The 26,782-nt window shown below is 41.9% G+C and overlaps 1 long non-coding RNA gene across 1 annotated transcript; it reads left to right on the top strand.

Annotated features, from left to right (window-relative positions):
• Nucleotides 1-5,140: 5,140 nt before the first annotated feature.
• On the top strand, nt 5,141-24,861 carry LOC129552051 (uncharacterized). The gene is made up of 3 exons (XR_008685178.2): nt 5,141-5,319; nt 24,276-24,581; nt 24,726-24,861. It is a non-coding gene; the product is annotated as an uncharacterized LOC129552051 (long non-coding RNA).
• Nucleotides 24,862-26,782: the final 1,921 nt, after the last annotated feature.

Genomic DNA, 26,782 nt, shown 5'->3' on the forward strand with positions numbered 1-26,782 from the left:
GGATATTTTCTAGAACCATCAGGAGAAAACCATGCTCTTTCTGTTAGAATGACTTAGAGGAATGGATGTAAGCCTCGAGCTGCTGGGAGCCATCTCACCACCATGAGGCAAAGCTTGTCTGAGATGCAAAGCCAAGAGATGGAGAAATAATAAGACCTGACAAAATTGGGGAAGAGCTAACTCATTTGAAAAGACCCTGATGCTGGGAAAGATTGAGGGCAGGAGGAGAAGGGGACGACAGAGGACGAGATGGCTGGATGGCATCACTGACTCGATGGACATGGGTTTGGCTGGACTCTGGGAGCTGGTGATGGACAGGGAGACCTGGCGTGCTGTGGTTCATGGGGTCACAAAGAGTTGGACATGACTGAGCAACTGAACTGAACTGAACCGACAATATTGGACATGCTATTTAATCCAGGTAAGATTCTTCAGTCATGTGAGATAATAAATTCCTCTTTGCTTATGTCAGTTTGAAATCTGTTTTTATGTCACTTCTTGTTAAATGACTCCTGAATAGAACCTCTCTTCTTTTCCCATCTCCTCCCTTTAAAGATACTAAAATTTACTGAGCAACTAGGCTGTGCTGGAAACTATATTTAATGTTTTAAATAGATTATTTTATTTAATCCTGCAACTTTCCTCCTACTTAGTTATACCTTTCCACAGATGCCTGACACTGTTCTGCACCTCAGATGATACCAGGATTTGTGATGCTCCCTATTGTGTCACCCTGTTTTGTGATGGATTTTCCTAGAAATGCAACTATTCCAAAGTCATCAGTTCCTTTATACTCTTATCTGAATTTCCATTTTCTCAATTCTCTTACTTACTACAAATAAAATAATCTGATATTTTATGCCACTGGTTTTTAGCACATTAATGCAAGTTCATTTGTCACCTATTTATGGATGCTCAAAGTTTTAAATGGGCCAAAACATGAGCTTAAGAGCAACACTTTTAATGATGGAATTTTAGATACTCAGTGTACAGAGAATGAAGTTCAGTTCATTTCAGTCGCTCAGTCGTGTCTGACTCTCTGCGACCCCATGAATCACAGCACGCCTCCCTGTCCCTCGCCGACTCCCGGAGTTCACTCAAACTCATGTCCACAGAGTCAGTGATGCCATCCAGCCATCTCATTCTCTGTCGTCCCCTTCTCCTCCCGCCCCCAACCTTTCCCAGCAGCAGGGCCTAATTAATATTCTTCAAGTTATAACACTTAGGAACCCCTACTCAAATAGAAAAGGCTTGTTTATATATATATATATATATATATATATATATATATATATATATCAGATACTGTGAGACTGTGGGTTTAGACTAATTGCCAGGAGAGTGAAAGTCACTGAGTTGTATCCGACTCAGCAGTTTCATGTACTGTAGCCTGGAGTGGGCTGCCGTCCCTGCTCCAGGAGATCTTCCCTGCCCAGGAATTGAACCCTCATCTCTTGCATCTCCTGCATTGGCAGACAGATTATTTAAGACCAGTACCACCTGGGAAGCCCCTCATTGCTGTGAAACAGGAAGTTGAATGTCATCGACAAATCATCTCCAACTCTTCTGATCACTGACATGACTTTAAAACATTTTCTGTTCCTCTTGTTGAAAATTTTGGGGAAATGTATTGGTGCTCTTTTAGTTGATTGATAGTAGTTCTTGGGAGCCAATCATCTGTATTTCTTCCCAAGTCTGTGTTCATCGATGTCATGTTGATAGCTTCAAATTGGCCATGGTGGGAGTATTTAGAGCGTAAAAATCAGCAAACATTAATAACCAGGGCCTTCACAATCCCAAAGATCTAGTTGTTAGACATTTACTAGCACACCAGTGGTAGTAAATTTAATGGTGTGGTCATAAAGTCATTCCTAGAGAATCAAATAAGAAGAGCTTGGGAAAACAATACAACATAGTGCTTTAGCCAGTGTTTTTCTAACTGCAGATCACGAGCTATTCAAGTGTCATGAAATATGTGAATGAATTGTAGTGACTATCTTTAAAGGAAATAGAAAAGTTTAAAATATAATAGTGAATGTCAAAACATTGACCTAAGGCATGAATCTACTTCCTGGCCTTGGCACACAGCCACTTCTGCTTCATTTTTGTTGTTGTTGTTTAGTCGCCAAGTCATGTCCAATTCTTTTGCGACCCTATGGGCTGTAGCCTGCCAGGCTCCTCTGTCCATGGGATTTCCCAGACAAGAGTACTGGTTTGGTTGTCTTTTCAGACATTATTAGTACCTATCTCTGCTGCTGCTGCTAAGTCGCTTCAGTTGTGTCCGACTCTGTGTGACCCCATAGACAGCAGCCCACCAGGCTCCCCCATCCCTGGGATTCTCCAGGCAAGAATACTAGGGTGGGTTGCCATTTCCTTCCCCAATGCATGAAAGTAAAAAGTGAAAGTGAAGCCGCTCAGTTGTGTCCGACTCTGAGCGACCCCATGGACTGCAGCCTACCAGGCTCCTCCGTCCATGGGATTTTCCAGGCAAGAGTACTGGAGTGGGTTGCCATTGCCTTCTCCGAGTACCTACCTCATGGGGTTGTTTTAGGAGTAAATGAAATAATCCATAATTAGCTCAATAACTGTTAGCTACTATTAGAGTCAACTCGTCGGTTGGGGGCGGGAGGAGAAGGGGACGACAGAGAATGAGATGGCTGGATGGCATCACCAACTCTGTGGACATGAGTTTGAGTGAACTCCGGGAGTTGGTGATGGACAGGGAGGCCTGGCGTGCTGTGATTCATGGGGTCGCACAGAGTCGGACACGACTGAGCGACTGAACTGAACTGAAGTGAACTATTAGAGTACTAGGGAAGTTTGGGGGAGAATGGATACATGTATATGTGTCATATGACCCATCTGAAACTATCACAACATTGTTAATGGGCTATGTATGTGTTAGTGCTCAGTTGTGTCCGACTTTTTGCAGCCCCATGGACTATAGTCTGCCAGGTTCCTCTGTCCATGGAATTCTCCAGGCAAGAATACTTCTCCAGGGCATCGTCCCCACCCAGGGATTGAACCTAGGTCTCCTGCATTGCAAGCAGGTTCTTTACTATTGGAGCCACCAGAGAGTTAAAAAAAAAAGGATGATGGTAGTGAGGATAGTTTGTCAATGGCTCCAGTGATATTTGGGAGGTGTTCTGGACTCTCCATTTGATCACCTCCAGCTCAAGGCCACCGTTGATCCAGGACTGGATACCTTTCACTGCCTAGTCTCTTTCTTCTTTTAGTGAACAGACCACCTGATGCTAATGCTCTGGCATCCTGTCTTTCTCCTGGCTGATGTTTAGGAGTGGCATCATCTTGGGGAATTGCTGGCTGCCCAAGTGATGCAAGGTAAGTCCTAACTTCTAAGATACCCAGTGAATTCTAGACTGCTCAGTGTGTATGGGTGCTCAGGACCATAAAATGCCTGGAGAAGATGGAAAGTAACCACCTAAGAAAAAGAGGTGCTCACTGCCAGTTGATTTATTCTGCTTATTCTGAACAACTCTGCTTCATCCCTTCTCCCTTGATCCTTTCCTATCATGCTGAGTTTTATTGGAAGGGACTGGGCCCCTCTTACTCTAGGTCAGTGTGGACTAGGACATTAGTTGATTCATATGCCAAGAGCAGACAGTTACTAAGATTCTACCAGCAAAACTGTCTTAATATTAATGATCCCAGAGCATTAGGAACCTCAGCTATAGAGGCTTGTGGCTGTAATAATGACCAGTCCTTAAATTCCATGGCAACTACTGTGCCTACAAGTCCTCACTGCCTTCTACCCTCTCTGCCAGTCCCTGCCTAGCTTTCAGGGAGAGTTGAACCCCTGTCTTTGTCCACATCCAAATGTGGGGAGCTGCTCACACACAGCTGTAGCTCTATGTCTCTTGGGTAGCTAGAACTTTTAAACAGGTCTGACAACCTTAATCTGTGTTTTAAGAAAGACTGAGTTTAACACAAAGTCAGGGTATCCTTTTGTTTCCTTGTATACCACCCAAGTTATCAGCATGAGATTATTAGTGCTCCCATGTTACACAAGGGCCATTTCCTCAGGCAGGTTAGGGGGGTGGGGTGGGGCAAGACAGAAGAGTGCATAGTATATGAATCTGCACATATAAAAAAGCCAACACCAAGTCAATGTCATCTCTGGTGTTGAAAGTGAGGGTGGATGTCATGCTTGGGGATGTGGGAAGTTAGTGACTAGAAGAAGCATGAGAGCTCTTCTTGAGTGCTTGTAGCTTTCTTGTTTCACAGGGAGTATTCAGTTTGTTAAGATTCATCAAGCTGCACAATTAGGATGGATACACAATTACAACAGATGAAGTATGTGTATATTATCCTTCAATGAAAATTTAAAAAGTAAAAGCAAGACTAAAGTGAAAAAGAATGGTGAACATGACTGCGTGCTTTTTGAAGTGATTTTATGACAAATTAGTCACTGGGGTATTGATATAAACTTTACAACAGTGGGCTTGTTGACAACTCCAATCCTGATGAGAGAATCTCTTAATGTCGGGTGAGAGGCCCTGGTGGAAAATGAGGTGCCTTACTTCATGAAGAGTGAGAGTGTGCGATGCAGAGAGAGACCTCCTTCTCTAATAGGAAGGCAGGCACTTTGTTTTCCTTCCTGTATTTAAGCAGAAGCCAGGAATTGGAGTGTAATTGACACATATATCAGTCACACGCAAACTGATAGTCCGTCCCTGCGACTTAACATCTCAGGTAGGATGGGAGCAGAAAGGTGAACAGTGAGCTCCAATTAGTGGAGCTGAACTTCAGGCTCATTGTGAAGTGAGGCAACCAAGGCTTTCACAGTTTAAGTTCTGAAAAGCAAATGGAATTAATCTTTGACTTTCTTATGTTCCAGTGTTGAAGAAATTCTGTTCAGCAATCTTAAGGAAATCATTTACTATATCATTACATGCCAATGCTTCTGGTAGATTCTAAAGATACAGGGATGAATGGATAGCAACCTGGCTACATACGGTAAAAATACGGTTTCTTAAGAGCATGATAATCATCGAAAGCTAATGTAATGTAACCCAAACTGATTTTGGCAGAGCACGCCACTGTGCCCTGATGGGGACCCAAAGACTCCTGCCTTCATTGCCATAATTGTTTGCTTCTCCCACACAGGTTGGGCTTGATTACCATTTCAAGGCCATCCATCTGGTGGGGTTCCAAGGGCTGTAGATACCACTGCCCTTTCCAGAGACAGTTAATCTCTGAGTGTGACCATTCTGCCTTCTGTGATGCCTGGTGCCATTTTAGATAACTGCAAAACTGATGCCTGCAGAGGCCGACTTGTGGTCCAAGATCAAATTGTCGGTAAGTAGCAGTCCTGAGAATATATCCAGGCATTTGCTTCCATTGTCTTTCTTATGCTCTGTATTTTTGGTTACAATGGCCTTTCATTTAAAAGGTCACAAATAATTGTATAGAAAGTTGATTTTAATTATCCTTCTTATCCCATCTTTGAGGTGTACATTATTTTACATATGCTCAAGCCTTCACCATATCCTGACTGCTGTTTGGATCACAGCAGCTCCGATCTTAGCTTTCTTTCTCTGTTGCCACTGTTAGATAACATTCATCTTCCCTTGGTCTTTGTTTCTGACTGTCAGTCACAGCCTGCTTCCAGTTGGATTTCACACATCTGTCTTATCTCCACTTCAGTCTGATCAACATACTGCTCTCCACTTGTAGTCTTTACTGGTGGTCACTTGAACAGATTCAGACATCTCTTGTCACTCTCAATTTAGTCTTAGCATCACCAGTTTCAATCACTTTACCCATTCACTTCATTTCTGTTCTCTTTTATAGCCTGTTTTCTTTAGCTGCTGCTGCTGCTGCTAAGTCGCGTCAGTCGTGTCTGACTCTGTGTGAGACCATAGACAGAAACCCACCAGGCTCCCCTGTCCCTGGGATTCCTCAGGCAAGAACACTGGAGTGGGTTGCCATTTCCTTCTCCAATGCATGAAAGTGAAAAGTGAAAGTGAAGTCGCTCAGTCGTGTCCAACTCTTAGCAACCCCATGGACTGCAGCCTACCAAGCTCCTCTGTCCATGGGATTTTCCAGGCAAGAGTACTAGAGTGGGGTGCCATTGCCTTCTCCATTTCTTTAGCTAGCTCCTAGGAAATACCAACATAACATTTGATGCTTTCTGTTGTCATTCTTAACTCAGAATAGTTTTCCAGTCTGCACAAGTTAATTTATTGGTCAGCTTGTAGCACTAGTGAAGTCTCTTATCATTTGATTTGTCCCAGTTGCGTTATTCTACAAAGAACTTGCATCACATGTTTGTCTATGGTCTGTACTGCAAAAGTCTGATATTGGTCATAAAGTAAACTTCTGGACGTGCTACCTGACAAGCTGTGAACAAACCAGTTATCATAGCTAACCTTTGGAGAACCAGTGGATCTGTGAAGCTTAAAAGGGTCTTTCCTTTCAATGGATGATATGTTGCCAAACAACACCTAGCAGGTGGGCCAGAACTATTTGTTGGCTAAATAAATGACTATTTTCTCCTTTCCTTCACACTTTACAATAAATCACAGTTTCCTTTTTCACTCGATCCTTCAATCCTGAATGGAAAAATAATTAACATTTTTAGAGTTTATTTGTAATTTGTACTCATTTACTCTTCCCAAGGTTTCTTTTGTAAATAGATGAATAAAACTGGCTTAAGGGCAGACTCCAGCACTTCTTGCTCAGGACTGCTGAGTCACTGAGCAATGGAACTGATGTGTCTGGTTCCCAGTTCTTTGGCCTTCCTGTTATTACTCCCTGTCTTTGAGGATTATTTCTAGATATCCCAGTGGACAGATAAGAAGAGCATGACCTGTAAGATGCTGTCAAGAGGCTTGAATGTCTTTTTGGGGCTTCTTTTTACTTGAACACATTTGTGTTTGCTTCACTTAAATTCCTTAAGTATTATTGCCTCAAAAATATTTTGTCTTAAGTCTATACAAGTTCCATTTTAATTTCAGAAGACTGTTTCCTCTAGGGTGAGACCCTTGGAAAGATCCTAACTGGGGAGGACATCTTTGAACATGAATTTGTTTCTACACCTGTTGCCCATTAGTCTTCTCACCTGGGCCATCTTTGGCGCTAAGTCCATCCACTGTCCAGATGTTTCTGTAATGTGCGGCTTAGCATGAGACATTTCCACCTTGCTGTTTAGTGAACATATTAAGCAATAACCTTGGGGAGTTTCAAAAGCCCTGAACTGCAGTTCCTGTTTGCAGTTCCTACAAAATTATCCCAGTGGCATGGATGCTGAACTAGCCAACCATCCCCTCCCCAGCATGCCAGTGACCCACTTCCCAGTGGGAGGACTGCCACTTTACCAAGTCTGTGGTGGGACACACAGATGCTACCCACAGGATGGTATTTTCACATGACACCCAGAGGAAAATTGAATACCTTGGGAAAGCAGATTTTATTCAAAACCATTATTTCATCATTAGGTCAAAAATTTGTAGTAAGAATTAGAAAAGGGGCTCTGATTTTACTGATAAGAAGTAGCACCTTTAGTTAAAACTGCATGAAGAATGAGCATGTTGGATTTCCTTAAATATTACTGATGCTGTGTGGACTTTACATGAAATCCCTTGCTAGTACGTTAGCATCTGAGTATGTTCAATGATGTTTGCATACTGATCAAAACAAAATTGCCCTCTGATACTCCCCTGGAATGCATTATTTGAGCTGTGAAGACTTGACATATCGAGAACAATGAATGACGCTGTGGTGAATCAAAAGAAGATAAGTGTTCTTTTTGGGGTTTTAAGTGGATTCTGTGGCAATTAGACAGACAGTAGTCTAATTCCATCAAAAATTTCATGGTGTACCTCTTAATGTACTAGCTCCACTGCTCCTTCCTCTAAGCAGCCACTGTCCTTGGCATCACAAGTTTTTGTTTGTGTTTTGTTTTTGATATGTGTGAGTATTTGCAGATGATTAAATGTTTCAATAGAAGAGCCTTAGAAATAGTCTACTCTGACCCTTGATCTCCATTTTTCATATGAAGAATCTGAGTCCCGAAGAGAAAGGGGATCCCTATTTTAGGGTCTCCCTCGAAACTTTAGTTAAGGGCTCTTGCCCTGGATGAACTCTAGTCTGCATGTGGTACCTATTTGTGAGTATCTGTGGATGTAACACAACACTAGATTCTTCCAACATATTTTCTTCTAGATAGAGACTTGTGAAAGTTTTAGTCAGTCAGTCATGTCTGATTCTTTGCAACCCCATGGACTGTAGCCTGCCAGGTTCCTCTGTCCATGAAATTCTCCACCCAAGAATAGTGGCTGGGTTGCCATTCCCTTCTCTAGAGGACCTTTCTGACTCAGGGATCGAACCTGGGTCTCTTGCATTGAAGACAGATCCTTTACCTTCTGAGCTACCAGGGAAGTCCTGCTTTCCCCCAAATGATTTGAAATTCCTGCTGATATTTTCCTTCCATTAGACAATATTGTTCCTTCCTGGGGGGACAGTTTGTTAAAGAAAGAATCAGGGGTACTAGCATGGGTGAGCCAAGGTGGACAAAGAGGTCTTCCATTGTTGCTTCATAGGGATGGCTGGCAGCCAGTTGTAGGAAACGCAAGGTGTGTATTGGACATATGCTGCTGCTCTGAGAACAATGGGGAAAAAGGGAAAGGTTAAGACAAAAGCAAAATAATAGGTGTATCCCCAGGCTGTCTGCTGCCACATAGGGGGACAAATAAAAGGATGTCGCCTTGAGGAAGGCAACTACTTCCATCTCCTGAGCTTTTGAAAAAGGTGACGTTAACCACAGGGCGACAGGAAGAACAGCAGCGGGGAGGACAGGGTAACAGAGCGCTGAATGTTCCTCGCAGAAACGTTCGCTCCAGGTTGTGCTGCTTAGTGGGCTGTGAAATCACAATTAACAGAGCAAGGGTTTTGCAAGTGAGCCGAAGCTGCTTCCAATTACATCCTGCTATTAGCTGCTTTTAGAACAACCACACTGAACAACTCTGTGTTCACTGGACTGTGATACAGCCTTGAAGAAATCATTAATAAAAACATTGGATGATAGTATCCCTTGCTGTGTGGATATTTTAGATCTTGGCCGTTTCGGATGTTTGCCAGGGTGGGCTGCTGGAGCAGGAAATGGGTTGAGTAGAATTGGCAACCAGAGCTGATGGTCCCAACATATTCCAACAGAGTCTGCCTGAGGTTTCCATTTATGTCTCTGCGTACTTCTGCCAGGATTATACCTGGACTCTGTTGCATGCAGTTTAGGCTAAACCTCTTCAGTACCTAATTTGTAGACAAATGAGTGGGAGCTCCTAGCACACATTGAAACTTTAAGGAAATAGAGGCTTTGATTTATGTAGAAGATCAAAGGTATTCAATATCACAATTGCCATTTAGGAAATACAATGAGCTCACAGAAAATATGGCTTAAAATAAAAAATAAATCCCCTGTCAATTTTCTCTTAAAACAGTGGCTTTCAAATCCTTTTTGTTCCCCAAGATATGAGAGGGTCCATTATCATGTTCTGAGACATATTAGTGAGGATCTAGAAGCTGTAAAGGAGAGCACATTTTATGGATGAAACATCGCGTTGTTGAGTGTACTGAAACTTAGTTAAGCAGTTGTGGCAGTTGACTTTTCACCACATGGCTCAAGGGTATCTGTTGACATTTTTCTCTGGGTGATTGGATGTGTAATGGAATCATGGACACTTACATGTGGAAGTGAGCTTACAAGGTGTCTCCTCCAGTTCCTCTCAGGATCTGGAGCAGTGAGCAGTGTCATCTGCATTATTAAATCAGAAAGAAATCAGAATGAAGACTAGAATTCAGTTTATGACTCCAGAGTCCTCTGAGCATGTTGTCTCCATGGGAAGAATCAGTGGTCTTTGTTCTGCTCAGTTTGCAAAATCAGTGCAGAGTGGACATTGGAATCTGAAGCCTATGTGAGACATTTGACTCCTTCCAGTTGTTGTCAGGCCAAATTTGTGTGACATTTGCCAACCCTATTGTTCAAAGAAGCTGATTGTAAATGGTCTGCTTTACCCAAGAATCACTAAAAGTACCACTGGATCTCTGTCCAATGTGCTTTTTGAGTAAAGTGGTATAAGCCCTTTGAAATTTGGCCTTAGCAAATGCACCAGGCTAGAGATTCAGCTTGCCTTAGAAGGTGAAACAAATGTGATGAAGGCCATGGCTGGACTCTGATGAGTTACATGGCCTTAGGCAGTCTCTGAATTTCAGTTTTTCAGTCTATACAACCAAGGGGTTGAGCTGAATGATCAGTGTTCTCTACCTTGCATGTTTTGTCTTCCATCTTAAATTCATGGTTGACACATATTTCTGGAATTCTAGAGGTCTATTTAACTTAACAGCACTTTTCTCGCCTCTCAAATACAGCATAGACTTCTACTGAAGTCATTCAAAAAATATATATATATATTTTTCTGCATATGGTTAACCCTCTATGAGTCATGTATTTGGTTTGGTTTCTCAGTTCAGGGGTACATTAGACCCATCCTGCCATTCTTTCTTATTTGTTCTCCCTCCTTATGCACCAAGGATAGAACAGAAACAAATTAGTCATAAGATAAAAATTAGAGAGCCTGATGAGGAAACAATTAGAAAACATGCTCAGGTACTCAATATTTTTGAAAGATACTGAACACCTGAGGCCTACCCAGAAGAAGCTTTGTATTTTTCGCAATGTTGGGAAAAAAGTCAGGGAGAAAACTATGAAAGGAATAGTTATTAAGGGCCTATCTTGCATTAAGTATGAGACTAGGAGACTAGACATAGCCATAGATTTCTAATTTGGTCCTCTCCATCAGTCATTCATTTAAACCAATGCTAATTAATGCACTGACATGACTGGCACTCAAGATACACAGGTGAATGCAACAAGTAAGGTCTCTGTCCTAAATTGAGCCATTTAGTCAAGTAAATATATTAGCTTTAACTTCACTCCAAAGTTCCTGTGCTTTTGTAAAACTATGGATTTCTTCTAGAAGCTTTGGAAATATGACCTCTCTTTTAAAAATTCCTCCTAGCCATATATTAAAAAAAATCCGATGTGAATATATTTTACTATAATGGTGACACAGCATATTCTGTCCAAAGAATTCTCACTCCGAAGGTCCCGTTTCTCAGTCTGTTAAGTTCTTGGTGAGCAGCTCTGCAGGAAGGTGCTCATGTAGTGTTGGAATTGGAGGCAGAGCACGGTCATGTAACTACATCAAGGTCAGTGAACGAGGTGGCAGAAAGTCCTGGATTTAGGGTGTCTGCAGGTGTCTGGGAAGATTTCTGGTTATATTTTTTTCACTGTCGTGACTGTTCAGTCATTTTCCAGTGTACAAATTGCCAGGTTTGGAGGGTGGTGTTCTAAATCTAAGTCTGTCTTCTCCAAGGTAGGCCAGTGCTAAAACAAGGGAGAGCTCTCTCTACCCTTGGCCAGGGCCCCGCTCTACCCCAGTGGCGTGGCTGTGAGTAATTAGATAAAGCACACGTCCTGCTGCCCTTGGGGGCTTTGGGCACACCTGCCAAGTCGAATGCACTTTATCTCAGTCAAGCACTGGCCTGACTGTCTGCTGTGGCCAAATGCCCAGGCAGTTTGCTGCTGTATGACAAAGCCAACTGGAGAAGAAAATGACCCAAATGCCAGCACTGGGAGAGTTATGAGATGGAAAGGAAATTTCCATAAGGTAAAATGCAAATAAGATAGCCTGGCTTTTCTTTGCCACATAAATCAGCCACTTATCACACGGGGCCATGAGATGCCAAGACAGCCAGTGGACACAGACTTGGCCACAGCAGAGGGAACCAGCATGTACTGGTGTTGGCTAAGAGTCCAAGGCCTGGGCGTGAGGAATCAAACAGAGCCCATTTCTGCTTCTGCTGGTTACCATTCATACACTTCCAAGGGTGCTTTTTTGGGTATCTTTTGTAAGGCACAATCCCTTCTGTACTGTAGAGAATCTATCTCTGCACTTGTTTTGGTCACAATGCTGGAACTCTTGTAAGCTCCTTGGTGGTACATTCACTTCCTCATTTCTCTGTTCATTCATGAGAATGTTGCCACACCTAGAAGGAATTTATCTCTTACCTTTGAGATGGTGGTGCTCATCGTCACCCCCATGTTGCTCTGGGAGCAGGAGGTTGGAAGCTTTTCCAGTGACTTTGTGGAAACTCTCAGCGTGTGGTCTGTTTGGAATCTTTGTGTCTCCTTCTGAGCCTCACACTCCTATGGGTGCTATTTCCTCTTGGTGGGACTTAGTGATGGGTAGTTGTTCCTGCTTTCTGTTGCAGGAAAAAATCAACAGCATAACCCTCTGTGATTTTTTCAGGGGCCCAGAGTATCTGGGAGAGACACCCATCTGACATTAGGCTGCTACAGAGGGCAAGAGCTTCTGGTTTTGCATTTCTGCTATAGCTCTCCTTGAAGAAAATCTTTAGCATTGTTGAATGTGATCTTAAACAACCCTTGGTGTCTTAGTTTTCTCATCTGTGAGATAATGCTAACAACACTTCCCAATGTTGTTCTTAAATGAGAAAATGTTCATGGATGTGCTCTGTTTTATATATATATATGTAAATATATAAATATATATATATAATACCAAATACCTTATAGTGGAATATCTCATTGTCATTGTCTAAGCCAGCTCACTTCTTGAAGAATTACATATGAAAGTGACTTGGGTCAAATTTAAATTAATTAGTGCATTAGTGTGTATATAATAGATTTGGAGGAGGTGCTGAACACTCCCTTCTCACTCACAGAGATCCTGGTGCTTAGCCTCTTTTACAAAGCCTGCAAACTGCAATTCTGCTATGAGATTTACTCTTTATACCCATAAGTCTCTTGTTATAATACAGATTCCACTGGGCAAGATAAATATCACAAACTTTTTTCAATCCATAGAGGACATTTTAAGTACTTAGGGGTAAGTGTCAGACACGACTGAGCGACTTCACTTTCACTTTCATGCATTGGAGAAGGAAATGGCAACCCACTCCAGTGTTCTTGCCTGGAGAATCCCAGGGACAGGGGAGTGTGGTGGGCTGCCGTCTATGGGGTCGCACAGAGTCGGACACGACTGAAGTGACTTAGCAGCAGTTGCTAATAAAAGTTCTAAAAACAAGCATTGTCAACCTTCCAATTTGTCCCTGGTCACGGGGATATGGTATGGTCAGGGTTACAGATTGAATATCAGAATAAGAAAAACAATGTGATTTCAAAAGGGAAAAAAATATGAGATGTGAACACTGCTTTTAGTAGAAAGGGAATAATGGAAGGACCATGCAGTCTCTATAAATTCTCTCTACTTTTTTGTAGTTTTCTTTTGATCTTTCAGAGACTGTGCTTTTCTGAATCATTGAGGTGCATCTCTGTGTGTGATAAGGGAGAAAATGTACATCTTACAGATCATAGTAACTTGGAATATAGTGTCTGCCTTTCCATTTCTCTGAAAAAGTTCTTATTTCAATACGATAGCAGAAAAATTTAATTGAATCTTCCGTTGCTTTCATTTTCCATTCAGTTCAGTTCAGTTCAGTCACTCAGGTCGAACTCTTTGTGACCACATGGACTGCAGCATGCCAGGCCTCCCTGTCCATCACCAACTCACAGTTTACTCAAACTCATGTCCATTGAATTGGTGATGCCATCCAACCATCTCATCCTCTGTCGTCTCCGCCTCCTCCTGCCTTCACTCTTTCCCAGCATCAGGGTCTTTTCAAATGAGTTAGTTCTTCACATCAGGTGGCTAAAGTATTAGGGTTTCAGCTTCAGCATCAGTCCTTCCAATGAATATTCAGGACTGATTTCCTTTAGGATTGAGTGGTTGGATCTCCTTGCTGTCCAAGGGACTCTCAAGAGTCTTCCCCAATACCACAGTTCAAAAGCATCAGTTCTTCCGCACTCAGCTTTCTTTATAGTCCAATGCTCACATCCATACATGACTACTGGAAAAACCATAGCTTTGATTAGACGGACCTTTGTTGGCAAAGTAATGTTGCTGCTTTTTAATAAACTGTCTAGGTTGATCATAACTTTTCTTCCAAGGAGCAAGTATCTTTTAATTTCATGGCTGTAGTCACCATCTGCAGTGATTTTGGAGCCCAAGAAAAATAAAGTCTACCATTGTTTCCACCGTTTCCCCATCTGTTTACCATGAAATGATGGGCCCAGATGCCGTGATCTTAGTTTTCTGAATATTCAGTTTTAAGCCAACTTTTTCAATCTCCTCTTCACTTTCATCAAGCGGCTCTTTAGTTCTTCTTGGCTTTCTGCCATAAGGGTAGTGTCATCTGCATATCTAAGGTTACTGATATTTCTCCTGGCAATCCTGATTCCAGTTTGTGCTTCATCCAGTCCAGCATTTCTCATGATGTACTCTGCATGTAAGTTAAATAAGCAGGGTGACAATATACAGCCTTGATGTTCTCCTTTCCTGATTTGGAACTAGTCTGTTGTTCCATGTCCAGTTCTAACTGTTGCTTCTTGACCTGCATACAGATTTCTCAGGAGGCAGGTCAGGTGGTCTGGTATTTCCATCTGTTAAAGAATTTTCCACAGTTTGTCCTGATCCACACAAAGGCTTTGGCATAGTCAATAAAGCAAAAGTATATGTTTTTCTGGAACTCTCTTGCTTTTTCAATGATCCAATGGATGTTGGCAATTTGATTTCTGGTTCCTCTGCCTTTTCTAAATCCAGCTTGAACATCTGGAATTTCACGGTTTTACTATTGAAGCCTGGCATGGAGAATTTTGAGCATTACTTTGCTAGTGTGTGAGATGAGTGTAATTGTGCAGTAGTTTGAGCATTTCCCATTATCTGACATTAAAACTTACATAGAGAGTGACTACTACGTTGTTTATATTTTTGCATGAAACATACAATGTTTGAGAATTTACACTTTCAAAATGATGATGCCATATAGAACAACACAGTGAGAAAGTCTTCAGTTTGTAGTCAGACTTGGGTTTTAGTCACGACTCTATGGATTATAAGCTCTTTGAATTTGGGTAAGTTATTTAACATTTCTGAGCTTCAGTTTCCTCATCTGGAAAGTGGTGATAAAAATATTGACCTCTGGTTGTTCTTGTGATGATTAAACAAGATAATACATTCAACATGTCTGGCATGTGGGAAACTTCTCAAAGTACTCCCACTATTCTCCTTTTCTTAAATTCACAACTGTGGTAATGGAGAGCAGTCACAGAAAAGAAACAGAGCTCAGTTTTCCAGGCCTATAACGCACTTTGCCTAGAGCACTTTATAAAGTTCACCTTTATTTACAGTATGTATCTCTTGTTGGGATGCAGTAAGAATCCTTTGCTCAAAACCCTTCCATGGCTTGATTTCCTACCTAAGCAGGCCTAAACTCTTGTTCCTGATTTTCAAGTCCTTTTAAACTCTTCTGTACAGTGCCTTTCCAATCCTATTTCTTACCATCCTGCCTTATTCTCTGCTACATGTCTTCTGCTTTACTCATGGTATGGCAGGTGGTAGTTCCCCAAAATATTTCTTGTCCTACACGCTCTTCCAGAAATTTGCCACTCTCTCTCAAGAGGCAGAGTCTGTTTTCCATTCTTTTGAGGCTGCGTGGGATTTTGTGACTTCCTTATGAAGAGAATGAGGTGGAGATGCCAGCAGCTGTGTGACCCTAAGGTGTAAAAGGGACAAGATTTTTTGCTTCTGCTGCTTTCTATCTCTTGGGATGCTCACCTTTAGATCCGGACACCTTACTGGGAAGAAGCTGAGCAGCACGTGGAAAGGCATCGTGTAAGAGTTTCAGGCGGCAGCACCCACAGGGGTCCCAGCAGACATCCAGGCTCCACCAGCAGACATTTGAGAATGCAAATATTCCAGCCCCCAGTCCTGGGCCGCCCCAGATAGGATGAATGGAAGAGAGGTGACAGTTTCCATCAAGCTCTGGCAAAGTGGCAGCTTCATGAGGAAAATTAATGTCATTATCTTAAGACATTAAGTTTTGGGTAGTTTGCTACTCAGCAATAGAGAAGCGTAAAAACTTGGGAGAACTGATTCCCATTTATATTTAAAGATTTTGATGGTAAAAGGCATTTCTTCTTTGTCCTGTACTTGGAGGAGAAATCAGTGCTGGGCATAGGACTGAGTGACTTCACTTTCACTTTTCACTTTCATGCATTGGAGAAGGAAATGGCAACCCACTCCAGTGTTCTTGCCGGGAGAATCCCAGGGACCGGGGAGCCTGGTGGGCTTCCATCTATGGGGTCACACAGAGTCGGACATGACTGAAGTGACTTAGCAGCAGCAGCAGCAACATACAACATGTAAAACAAAAGTGGTCCTTAGTGATCATCTAATCAAATCATTCCAGAGCTGAATTTTTGGAAAATAGATATCCTGGGCCTTATTTCTTATGATTCTGATGAAGAAGATCTGGGGTGGTACCCAGAAATATAGTTAAAGCCTTCTGATGAGTTTCTGGATTGGAAACCACCCGTACGGGTTTACTCTTCTGACATTAATGATTCAGAAATAGGTCCAGAGGCAGGGTAGCAATGCAAATAAGGTAGCAAAGCAAATGAGCAGAAGTAAAGGTGGACCTCAGCTCTCATGTCCCTCACACTGGCTCGGCTTTGGAAACACCTTTCTTCGTGCATAACTCAACATAATTGGCTATAGATGTTAACTCACTTCCTGAACCACCTGTTCTTCTGAGTAACTCTGTAGCACATTTATCTTCTACGGGTAATTTCGGCTCTGATTTTACTTCAGTTAAAGTTCAAAAGGTGAGTTCAGGCGGTCTTAGTTCAATAGCTACCAAACCGAGCACGATCAGAAACACCTGGAGCCGGCGTTGAACCACAAGTGGCCAGGCTCCACCCATAGCGTTTCTATTTTTGGAGATCTGACTGGTGCTCCCGAACCTGAAATCTCAGTAAACTTCCAGCTGACGTGGACACTGCTGGTCTGGGCTGGCTCCTTGAGAATCACTGGTTTAGCTCATTCCCTTCAGGTACAGTTAAGATGCTTCTACTTTCTAATTCCGTCCAAATGTGGCAAGTTGGTATATGTGTGTAGTTGGCCCTTGAAAAACGCGAGCTTGAATGCGTGGGTTCACTTACAAGCAGATATTTTTAGTAGTAGATAGTAGGGTACTACATGGTCTGTGACTGGCAGAGCCCGCTGATGTGGAGGAGCCGTGGATGTGGAGGAACTGTGCATAGGAGGGCAGACTATAAATGATACACGGATTAACCTCTGCATTGATTTAACTGTAATAGAAACCAATTTAGGAATTCTGTTTCTTCTTTTCTGCCTCCTAGAGACAGAATTATGCATGATTTATGACTTTCTTTTAGCTTTTTAAAGATGGTGGGGTGTCAGCTCTGACCAAAGCAGTTTCCTCAAGTTTAAGTGATGCCGTTGGCTGAGTGGGCCACAGGTAGCACGCACTCAGAGACCTGGGAGTATTGATTCTTGCATGTCCGTCGATCGGCACAATCAGCAACCCATGACACCAAGGGAAGTATCAAATCTTAACAGTTCAAAAAGGTCAGGCAGCCCGTCTGTAGGCTTAGCCACTTTTTAGCTCTTTCCTTATGATCCTTAAGTACGTGAAATATTTCTATATTCTCACAAGGTCTGGGAAGAAAGGGCTCTTGAAAACTCAGCAGGAGGGGGAAATAGTGGCATTGAGAGGACTGTTTTCTCTTTGCATGACTGCCAAGGTTAGTCCACACTTACACATGTATTTCTGCCTTCATCTGCCTGCAAAGGTTGAATTAGACATGGACTGTACAGGTTGCTCTCTGCCTCTGCAGTTGACATGCTTACAATGCTCTAAAGAATAGAACACCACAGGGACAAGTAGATGAAGTGAAAGTCATTTCCATCACCCTGGGAGGAAGATGACAGATCAATCAGGCAAGTTCTGGATGAATGAAGTCAATGAGTTGGAAGTCCTTGCAAAGGGCTTCTTTCTGCTTTTTCAAGTCTTCAGCCAGTTAGAAGATTGATTTTTGAAATAACCAAAGAATTTTTAAGAGTGTTTTTGCTTCATTGAAATCAACTCTAGCTTACTTCTCCCATAATTTGACTTTTGAATTGTTTCTTGAAATTTCCTTATGCACTTAAAAAAAAATTCAGTTGGCTTTCAGATCACAAACTTTCTTCTGCAACTTGATTTTGGATAGGCAGAATTCTTTTATTTATTAAAAAAATTCTGGTTGGTTTTATGTTTTTCAATGGCAACAAAACTTGCTATTTTAAGTTTTATATTGTCAAAAATTCTTGCTTTTTAAATGGACTTAGTGTCCATTTTTGTCACTAGGTCCAATGCAGTTTTACTGTGGAATATTTTACCTCATCTTCTGCTCCTTGGTCTTGATTTTCCAGGTTAAGAGAGCATGAGTTACTCCTAGAATGGGTTACTCTAAGGAAGGACAGGTTACATTTATTTTTTCTTCTCACAGTAGAAGTTGGACTAATGGAATGGTTATCAGATCTTATTAACTACCTGTTCAGCTGTTACTTCACAATCAGAAAATTTTTCTTTTTTCTCACTTCCTACAGTTTTTCATTCACAGTGGGTGTACTATTTTTCCTCATTTATATCTGATTGCTTTTTCTTCCTGATTGGTAAATTTTCTCATTTATATTTGGTTTGCTTAAATTTGATTATCCTTGTGGACAGTTTCTTCAGGTTTGGATGTTTTGTTTTTGGTGTTAATTTGAACTGTAATAATAATAGCTAATATTTTTGTACACTGACAGTTGTGTCGGGCACATTTTGGGAGTCCAAACATTATTTTGTTTAATCCTCACAACTTCCTGGTGAACTAAATTATACTATTATTCCCATTTTAAAGATGAGGAAATTGAAGAAAGAAATGAAAATATGTAAGTTCTCTAAGAATATAAAACTGGTTCACTTCAGTTCAGGTGCTCAGTCGTGTCTATGACCCAATGGACTACAGCCCGCCAGGCCTCCCTGTCCATCACCGACTCCCGGAGCTTACTCAGACTCACGTCCATTGAGTCTGAGTCGACGTCGGTGATGCTATCCAACTATTTCATCTCATAAAACTGGTAGAAAGGACTTAATCATTTACTACTATATTCTAAGTAATAAATCTACTTTCCTCGTCTTCTAGGGTAATTTCGGCTCTGATTTTACTTCAGTTAAGGTTCAAAAGGTGAGTTCAGGCGGTCTTAGTTCAATAGCTACCAAACCGAGCACGATCAGAAACACGTGGAGCCGGCGTTGACCCACAAGTGGCCAGGCTCCACCCATAGCGTTTCTATTTTTGGACAGCTGACGCGCGCTCCCGAACCTGAAATCTCAGCAAGCTTGTAGCTGAAGTAGACACTGCTGGTCTGGGCTGGCTCCTTGAGAATCACTGGTTTAGCTCATTCCCTTCAGGTAGAGTTAAGACGCTTCTACTTTCTAATTCCGTCCAAATGTGGCAAGTTGGTATATGTGTGTAGTTGGCCCTTGAAAAACACGAGCTTGAATGCGTGGGTTCACTTACAAGTAGATATTTTTGGTAGTAGATAGTAGGGTACTACATGGTCTGTGACTGGCAGAGCCCGCTGATGTGGAGGAGCCGTGAGTGTGGAGAAACTGTGCATAGGAGGGCAGACTATAAATGATACACGGATTAACCTCTGCATTGATTTAACTGTAATGGCAACCAATTTAGGAATTCTTTTTCTTCTTTTCTGCCTCCTAGAGACAGAATTATGCATGATTTATGACTTTCTTTTAGCTTTTTAAAGATGGGTGGGGTGTCAGCTCTGACCAAAGCAGTTTCCTCAAGTTTAAGTGATGCCGTTGGCTGAGTGGGCCACAGGTAGCACGCACTCAGAGACCTGGGAGTATTGATTCTTGCATGTCCGTCGATCGGCACAATCAGCAACCCATGACACCAAGGGAAGTATCAAATCTCAACAGTTCAAAAAGGTCAGGCAGCCCGTCTGTGGGCTTAGTCACTTTTTAACTCTTTCTTTGTGATCCTTACTTGCTACAGTGGGTCTGATGGCACTGAGAAGTGACAATTTATCAAAGCCTCTCTCGTCTTTGTTTTCAGTTCATTGACCTTTCTCATTGTCTGCCCTTCAATTTTTATCAGAGGCCGCCGTTCTTGGCTCCGTGTTTTGGTCTGTTGGTAGAACCCTGAATTGATGGTCGTCATGTGATTGATTATATGAAGTGTTTAGGAAAGACATGAGTGGATGAGGGAGACAAGAGGTTCCTGAGAGAACCAGCTACCCCATGTAGGGGTAGGAAGGGCAACATTCTTGTAACAGGTAGGCAGAGGCGCTCACAGGGCATCTGAAAATGAGGAGACCCAAGTGTGCCTCCGCTGACCTTCACCTACAGCTCCACAATCTGATAAATGTGGGGTGTGGAAATGGTGTTCTGATTTAAACTGTAGGTACACTCTGTAACTCTGAGGCAGCACATGGTGTTCTAGGCTACTTTCAGTACTATTCATGCAGATATAAGGCACTGAGTTGACAAGTTCAGAAACTTTCCAGTGTAGCCCCAGTGCCTCCTACATCAGGAGCCTGGATTCAGAATAAAAATGAGTTGTGCTTTGGAGTTTGTGAAGTGTGTGATCTTGGGCAAGTCATGTAACTTCTCTGAGGATCTGTTTTCTTACCTGTAAAATCTGTAAGATGAGGAAAAGAGCATCTGCTTCACATGGAAGCTGTGAAGGTGAAATAAAGTTAAGTGAGATCGTGAATTGAAGAGCAGTGTGTCTGGCTTTATATTTGACTTTCGAGTTCTGTTATTGCCTGATACAGTGAATTCAGCTTTGTTTCTTGTATTCTAAAATGTGAACCTCTGCCAGTCAGACTGCTTTCCTCCCAGTGCCATGAATATGGCACTTTGTTCTGCTTGACTGTATTTACAAGTGTCCATGCCTTTTCCTTGCTGAGCTAAAAATTTGGAGATTTGGTGTCTCTCAGGATGGTTTCATTTTCTGTCCTATCTGGGAGCAGGAGTTGGCTGAGGAGGGGAAATGGCTGTGAATATAGTCAGTGGGAAATAATTTCATCACTGGTTCCTGAGACTCTTTTCTCTTTCCATCCTTGGGGTAGGCACTGAGCATCCTTAAGAGAGAAATCTGTGGCTCCTTCCTGCCCTTAGTTCCTTGCCATTCAGCCTGGGATGCTAAATGCTCCATCACATGGCTGCCCACAAAATAGTCCCAACAAAGCAGAACTTCTAAAGCTGGGAAATGTTCTTGTGTCAAATCTAACAAAGGAGTATCTAATTGGTGGGGAAAATGTGTGCCATAGATTTCACATAGAACAGAGTGGGTCATGCAAGAGTATTTATCCTTCATAATGAGAGTATTTATCCTCCTTGTCTGGGCTGCCAGCTTATAGATTGTCTGCTGCTAATGCTGACTGTTTCATTATGGCTTTACCAATATATTTCAACCTCTTTTCTTCCATAACTGTTTTAAAGACCGTATTGTTTTATATCATGCCCTGCCCTTGCAGAAGCCATGTGAACCTTATAAACTACTAGCAAAGCTGCCCCGCTGTAAATTTCTGGAGATCTCTGTGTCCCAGAGATATGGCATAAAGGATATTTTTATTAGACTCTTCTCAGATATATTTTTTTGAAGATGACCAAACTATGGTAGATCAAAACTCATGTTAGAGAGCAGTTACTCTCCTTAATATTATTAACAAACCAGGCTTTTCCTTATGTGCCTATTTTTGTGTTACATACTTGCTCATTTACTGTTTGCAAGAAACCTACAAAGTAGGTGTGGTTAGTTCTGATTTACAGGTGAAGTAGCCAGTGTTCAGAGAAGTTCAGTAAGGGTGAGAAGACCACAGGATTGGAATCTCACTCAGCCTTTTGGTCTGAGCCTAGTTCTGTTTTCTCTTGTGTCCTTGGGCAGGTAAGCAAGCCCTAAACTTGTTTTAGCATCCATAAAATCCACTCTCTGTGATAATACATGTCAAGTGCTAAATACTTGCTTGGTCCTTGACACTTGTTAAACATTAACTCTCACCAATGAGAAGCACAGTCAGGAGTCAGATCTGTAACTTTCCATTTCCTAAGTCCATCCTCTTGAGCCCAAGGCTGTGCTTGTTTCTATTCCTGTGCTGAACTGAAATCTGATCTGGCAGGTGCTTATGGCTATTTATGAAAGAACCACAGAAACTATCATTTTTGAAGTGGAATTAGATGGTTTCTATTGTTTATGGGCCCTAATAACAGTGTTCAGGACTTCTGTTACAAGAGTTAAAATAGGTATGATTTTTTTCTGATGACTTTATTAGGAGAATTTCATTAGGTATGGATTCAATTACAGGCAAATTTTGCTAGAGTTCTGGGAAAGTGTGTTAGTTATTCACCAAATCTAGTTCTTCGTCTCCTTGGATGCACTGAGCAAGATAATATACCCCAGCGTCCTGTGACTGAATTCAGTCAATGGAAGGTGAGTGGGGTATGGCTCCTGTAAACCTCCTCATGAGGTTGTCTCCATGTTCTTTTTCTTTCCCTGCTAAACTGAAGGAAAGCACAGGAGCCTTAGAAGCCAACTGCAAAATGTGGCACAGCCATACATGAAAAATACCTGGGTCTCTTTGGATCATGCTTGGGTAACTGCTACCCATCCATCTAAAACACTCCAGTGGAATTTATATGGGCAAAATATAACTTTCTTTTGTGTTGGGACATGATCCCTCTTGGGATTTGTTTGTTACATCAAACAAATGTCTCATAAACTTTGTCAAGGATGCCAACCAGATTGATTGAGAACCTGCCTCTTTTAATGAGTCAAGGTTCACCACCTGCTTGCAGGAAAAATGAACTGGCACATGGCCCCTGGAGACCACCTTGAATCTCTTCCACCTTTCTGCCTGCCAGCCTTTAAGGATCCTCACACACCTCCTATTAGAATCAGCGTCCATGTGCTCTTCAGTGCTAATTGTTCTTTTATTTTATGTATCATCATATCATATTGTACTATATCATAGCAGGACAATTCAGATAGAATTTGAAATTTAATTCAGCTCACAACTGCTTTAAACACAGTGGGAAAATAAGCTGGGAAAACCTGTGGGCTTCTTGTGCTTCCACTGCTTAATGACCACGTAGCCTCGGTCAAACCTCCTTTTCTCTTAAACTCAGTTTCCTTGTCTGTAAAATGTGATCAATTCTTATGCTGCTTCTCTCCTGCAATACTTTGAGGATGGACATACTATTTATGCGAGTTTTCAAGGAATTTCAAAGTGCTCTGTATGGCATTATAACTGATATTTATATTAAAATGTGTGCCCTGGAAAATTCCCTGGACAAGAGCCTGGCAGGCTACAGTCCATGGGGTTGCAGAGAGTTGGATACAACTGAGCAACTAACACTTTTCACTTTTGCAGTCTTTATATTAAAATGGTACTTAGTCCCATTACCCAATTTCTTTTTATATGTGAAAGGCAATATGGTGTATTAAAACAAATTGATAGACATCTTTATTGGAATCTTACCTTCCAGTGCTTACTAGTTGTATGAACTAGGAATTTAGGTTTTATTATCTGAGTTTTAGTTAATAATACCTACTTTGCAGAAAGTTGTGAGGCCAAATGAATGCTTGCAAGTTAGGCATTGAAAAATATAAAAAATAATGTATTTGAAGGATTTGCAGCAGGTCAAGATAATTCCAGCATTAGTAACTATCTGTATGCATATTAGCAAATATTTAACAGTGGAGGCAAGGAAGCAGACAAACAATACTAAAGAATTAGAAGTCACCATCCATTGGAAGGCAGATGAAGTGTCTTGGAGAGTATAATGCTAACCATGGAAATATTATTTTGTATGACTTCTAAAATATCTAAATCTGTGTAATGTTTGTAAGAACTAATGCTTCGCATAGTTTCTTATACTGAGGAGTGCAGATTGACAGGCAGATCTGCTCTTAAGTGAGGACTGAAGGCTGAAAAGGAGGCAGGGTAACAGCAGGGAGATCACATTGTCATCATCAACCGTGTGTTGTCACTCTTTCCCAGTCCAGCTGTGTTAACACAGTTTCTCTTCAGATCCCTGTGGTCTCTTGTGGACGAAGCTTCCCTGTCACACTGAGATTTTGATCCAGTTTCATAGCAGAGAGAGAAAGACTGCCCTCTCTGCTCCCTCCTTTCATTCCCTTCCAGTCATTTTTAACAGATCGTGAGACCATTACTGATAGTAATCATGATGAACTCTCACACATTATAAAAGAAAGGCTTCTGCAGTAGTCACGTATTATTCTCTATTGCATATAGGGGAAGGAACTTCATTTCAGTGTGTGTACAAGAGAACTGAGCCAGTGTGGAAGATGCGGAGTGGAAGAGGAGAGGAATTGGAAGGAGCTGTGGGAGTGGAAACACAAATAAAAAAGATGGAGGAGAAGAAGAGGATGAGAAGAATTGGGCTATATCCCAAACTATCCATGAATGGAAATACACCTCTAGGTGTACCTTTGTCTGTAAAGGACATCTGCATCATTAGAGGGTGTTGTTCTAGAATGAAACTGCCTGCAGAGAAATTTCCTATGTGAAATTTCTGGGCATATGGAGCTCTTTTTCATTGTAAGTATATACTGGGACTCCCTAACCTTAACATGTCTGTGAAGAGATTAATGGCTTATGACTAATTCCATGTTGTTGATGGGGAGAAATAGGGGAGAGAAACTGAATCCAAAAGTAATCTCTAAATTTTATTTTAACCCATAGTTTTGAATGGCACATTTGTTAGCAGGCACCAGAACTGATGGATTTAGTGTTGCCTCCTACCTGCCTGGAACCTCTCCCAGAAAAGGAACTAATTGAGTAATGAACTGGCTCAAATCCGTGAGCAATAGAGGTGATGGAGAGATCAAAGGCTTTAAAAGAGGTGTGTTGTGTAATTCATGCTGAGTTGCTGTTTAACCTATCCTTTTATCTTTCTTGAACAATTAGTAGTTAGAAGTGGAAGAAAATGACTCTTGATTATCTCAAAAGTCTATAGGACACCATTCATCTCACTGGATGCTGTATGGAGTCCTCAACCTGGCATCTTCCTTTTTCTACGTTTTTTGGCTACTTTTAGAAATAAATCACGCTAGTAAAGTCATGCTCAAAATTGAGAAACCTGTATGCAGAAGCAACAGTTAGAACTGGACATGGAACAACAGACTGGTTCCAAATAGGAAAAGGAGTACGTCAAGGTTGTATATTGTCACCCTGTTTATTTAACTTATATGCAGAGTACATCATGAGGAACGCTGGGCTGGAAGAAGCACAAGCTGGAATCAAGATTGCTGGGAGAAATATCAATAACCTCAGATATGCAGATGACACCACCCTTATGGCAGAAAGTGAAGAGGAACTCAAAGGCCTCTTGATGAAAGTGAAAGAGGAGAGTGAAAAAGTTGGCTTGAAGCTCAACATTCAGAAAACGAAGATCATGGCATCTGGTCCCATCACTTCATGGGAAATAGATGGGGAAACAGTGGAAACAGTGTCAGACTTTATCTTTTTGGGCTCCAAAATCACTGCAGATGCTGATTGCAGCCATGAAATTAAAAGACGCTTACTTCTTGGAAGGAAAGTTATGACCAACCTAGATAGCATATTAAAAAGCAGAGACATTATTTTGCCAACAAAGGTCCATCTAGTCAAGGCTATGGTTTTTCCCGTGGTCATGTATGGATGTGAGAGTTGGACTGTGACGAAAGCTGAGTGCCGAAGAATTGATGCTTTTGAACTGTGGTGCTGGAGAAGACTCTTGAGAGTCCCTTGGACTGCAAGGAGATCCAACCAGTCCATTCTAAAGGAGATCAGTCCTGGGTGTTCATTGGAAGGACTGATGCTAAAGCTGAAACTCCAATACTTTGGCCACCTCATGCGATGAGTTGACACTCTAGAAAAGAGTCTGATGCTGGGAGGGACTGGTGGTGGGAGGAGAAGGGGACGACAGAGAGTGAGATGGCTGGATGGCATCACCGACTCGATGGACATGAGTTTGAGTGAACTCCGGGAGTTGGTGATGGACAGGGAGGCCTGGTGTGCTGTGATTCATGGGGTGGCAAAGAGTCGGACAAGACTGAGTGACTGAACTGAACTGAGAAATAAATGCTTGACTTCAGCAAAACTAGGTTGCTCCGTTTCTCTGCTACATGTTTGCTTCATTAGAAATCCCTTTCTTTTGCCCAGTCTTTATAAATTCTTCTGTTCCTTGAATAACCAAGTCAACTCTTATCTTATCCATGAGTCTCTTTTATAACCCAATGTTTCTGTGTGCGCTTCTAAACCTTGACCCATCCCTCTGGAGTGACAGATGCTGCCCATCTGTAGGCTCAAGTGTGCCTAGCACTTCCCAGAGGGAAGAATGACAGCCTCAAGGCAGCTGTTTCCTGGATTTAACCTCAGTCTTTTTTCTATAGACTGGGAATCCAGTTATTTGAGGGAGTGAGCTTCTAAATCTCAGCCTTTACTGTTTCCCCATCCTTTCTTTCCTCATGGAGTTTCTGTTTATATATGTCTCAGTTTTGCTGCCTAGCACTTCGGTTTCCTTCTGAGTCTGGATTCCAGTGCTGTCGTTAGAGTCCATAGAACTTATTGAGATCACATTTGTCCTGTGATTTGGTAAGTGTGGTGCTAGATGTTCCTTCAGCGATTTCTCTATTCTGTGAAATGAATGGTCACCCAGGATGACCGTCCACCTTTCTTTAAGAGGTACTTAATTCCTAGTCTCTAGCTGCCACTGACTCCTGCTACCGGAGTGACTATTGAAAAATTACTGAATCTTT

Source organism: Moschus berezovskii, chromosome 3 (assembly GCF_049115385.1).
Source record: "Moschus berezovskii isolate FMDL1 chromosome 3, NW_MosBer_1.0, whole genome shotgun sequence".
In the NCBI taxonomy this organism is placed as follows: Eukaryota; Metazoa; Chordata; class Mammalia; order Artiodactyla; family Moschidae; genus Moschus; species Moschus berezovskii.